This window comes from Etheostoma spectabile, unplaced genomic scaffold (genome assembly GCF_008692095.1).
Source record: "Etheostoma spectabile isolate EspeVRDwgs_2016 unplaced genomic scaffold, UIUC_Espe_1.0 scaffold119, whole genome shotgun sequence".
In the NCBI taxonomy this organism is placed as follows: domain Eukaryota; kingdom Metazoa; phylum Chordata; class Actinopteri; order Perciformes; family Percidae; genus Etheostoma; species Etheostoma spectabile.
The window spans coordinates 277,284-280,387 of record NW_022605570.1 but is presented as its reverse complement, the minus strand read 5'-3'; the positions used below and the strand labels follow the sequence as shown (position 1 = coordinate 280,387).

Genomic DNA, 3,104 nt, shown 5'->3' with positions numbered 1-3,104 from the left:
ATTTAACAGCACAGTTAACACTTCCACAACCATTTCATCTAGTGTTTTGAAATGCGGCAAAAAAATTAAATGACGCCAGCCCGCAATGACGTGCACTTGATAGCTTGTTCCATTGTACATGTTCTCCAAATGCTAAGGAGGACTCTGACCTGCTCCTGAAGGACCCATGGGTACGCTTTGAGGGATGGGTAGCCTTTTGCTTGCTCTATCCACAGTCCAGTTTCCCTGTTTCCGGGATTCAAACTGGCAACCTCCTGGTCCACAAACCTCTCTTTCCAACATACCATTGCCTCTATTTTCATTTGGTGGGTGATAGTCCACCAATGCTGGTGAGCGAGGATGTTGGATACTAACATATCATTCTGGTCCATTGGGAGAGACTTGACTTGAGAAAAAAGTTTAATGATCGTTTCAGTCAATATTGGGATTTATAGCTGCGCTGTTGCCAGGGTAACAAGCTACATTTGAGCGTAGTGTGGGTAAACAGTGCGGTCATTTTTTTGGGGATGTTGTGCAACAAGGATCCCCAGTACATGTTGTTTGTGAATTTGTAAGTGTTGAGTGCATGCACACCACTATGTGACTTTAGTTTTGTGTGTGTGTGTGTTTTGCTCTCTGGTTTTCCTCCCCTTCAGAGCCTCTGGTTCTTGTCAGATAATGGTACCCAGAATCTCAATTATCTTAATGACACACAAAGTGTTTCACCTGTAAACATGTTCTCCCAATCAGACTTAGCATGCACATTAAGTCTCCAAATAAGGATACAAGAAATAGGTTACACTTGTATGCTAACATGGATCTTGAAACTGCAACGTTTCATGCAAAACTATAACCCCAACTTGCTTATAACGCAGTCCATTTCATTATATCTGTTTCTTTATATCAGATACTGATTAATTTGCTTGTATGATGAAATATTTTATCTTAAAAGGGGAGGCCCGAAAAAGTTTGGAACCATGACCCAGACAGAGATCAGGTCAATTTTATTTATGTAGCCCATCACAAATTTACCTCAAGAGGCTTAAAATCCGTACAGCATGCAACACCTTTGGATTTGCTTTGAATGAGACACACTCTTAAAACACCCGCTTTAAAGGAGACCATGGTTGAATAAAAACTGGATACAATGTACAGATTTATGCTGTAAAAGTCTCTATTACACATATAGAGCTACTGACTCACCTATATAATGTTAGCCTTAGTTTTGTGACTGCAGTACAATGTTGATAACCCATAACTCTGACATCTCTCCATAGTGCATGTGTAGGTCCTAGCTGTGTGTGTGTAATTCAGGCCGTGTGTATTTGTGTAAAAAAAAAACAACAGAGTGAAAGTATAGTTTCCCCTTGTGGATTATAAAGTATAATAATAAAAAATGACAATAATAATATAATATAATCATAATTTCAAATGTATTTGCTTAATATTTTTTTTAAGTTTCAAAAATATCCCTTTTAAATGTTAATTAAGTTGATGTGTACGCTACATTTTACTTTAGCTAATTAAGGTTGTGTTGAGTCTTTATACTGCTGCGTTATGTAATCCATGATGATGCATTTCAATTCAAACTCATTGTGTCATGAAAGCCCCCAAACAAATAAACGCTGCATCATAAATGTAGTGTACTAAAAAAAATGTTCTTGTAAAATGTAATTTTAGAAAATAAAGTATTCACATCGCCAAACTACATTACATGTTACAAATGCACACTACTGTTAAGTAACTGTACATCTTTAAAGCACCTCCATGGATGATGAAGGGTAAAGAACTGTTATGCAATACACAAAATGCGTAATTTCCAAAACATAATATACTGCAAGCAGGAAACTTTGGGCTGTTGTGTGATTCTGCATTTGAGTTTAAGTCAGCTTTATAGCAGCCACTTGTCCTTGAATGCCCAGGAAGGGAGCCCTAACTTGCCACTGCATTGAATACAAACATGACAACAGCTAAAAGTACTTTGTACTGTGATGATGACTTAGAAGCAGTACAAATCTTCTTTTTTAAAACCTGTTGGGACATAATTGGAAACCAATGGCCAAAGCCAAACCACAACCCCTTAGTGGAATTGTGGGGGGATTATTCCTGTTTGAGATACTGCACAAATAGAAATCAACAAATGGTAAGTGTTTTTCATGACAAGTGAAGCCACTGTAGCAGACAGAGATAAATTTCATAGCTGTTTAGTGACGCAATCAGTAATCCGGAACTGTTGGGGCTCGTTGACTGCATAATAAAAAATAAAAAATGCCGTCCCATGATTTGCTTTACATACACTTATGCTCATATCAGTGACCCCCTGGATAGGAAATATATAACTTAAAAACTTGCCTAACCAGCTCAACATTTTTTACACACTGGGGTTCGAAAGTTTGGGCACCCCAGGTAAAAATGTATTAATGTGCATAAAGAAGCAAGAAAGATGGAAAAATCTACAAGGCATCAATGACAGATTAGATATTTGTATATATATCACATAAAGTTAGATTTTATTTCCATCGTTTACACTTTCAAATATAGAGAAAACAAAAAAATGCCTTCTGCAAAATTTGGGCACCCTGCAAAGTTTATAGCATGCGCCGCCCCTTTGAAAAGCTGAGACCTGACAGTGTCATGGATTGTTCTCAATCATCGTCGGGCAAGACTTGAGATGTCAATCTTAAGGTTTTAAATGCCCAGACTCATCTGACCTTGCCCCAACAATCAGCACCATGGCTTTCTCTAAGCAGTTGTCTAGAACACTGAAACTGAAAATAGTTCGCTCACAAAGCAGGAGAAGGCTACAGAATCAGAATCAGAAATACTTTATTGATCCCCGAAGTGAAACTCTAAGTTACATTGCTCAGATTTTAGAAATATAGAAAAATAAATAAGAAAGAAGATAGCAAGCGTTTTCAGATGCCAAATCCTCTGTTCGGAATGTATTAGAAATGGCCGTCATCAGAACAGTGGAAGTTAATTAAAGATCTGGAAGCCCAAGAAAATACAGACAGAACAGCTCGCAGGATTGTGAGAAAAGCAAGTCCAAACCCACGTTTGACTGCACAATCCATCCAGAAAGACCTGGCAGACACTGGACACAACTCCAATGACCATTCCACTAT

General features: G+C 38.0%; 1 long non-coding RNA gene across 1 annotated transcript in view; it reads left to right on the top strand.

Moving 5' to 3' along the window:
- LOC116685689 (uncharacterized) overlaps positions 1-2,859 on the top strand; it is a 17,792-nt gene extending 14,933 nt beyond the window's left edge. Inside the window, exon 3 of the long non-coding RNA XR_004331013.1 lies at positions 2,847-2,859. This is a non-coding gene — a long non-coding RNA (uncharacterized LOC116685689). The remainder of the gene's footprint in view (positions 1-2,846) is intronic.
- Positions 2,860-3,104: the final 245 nt, after the last annotated feature.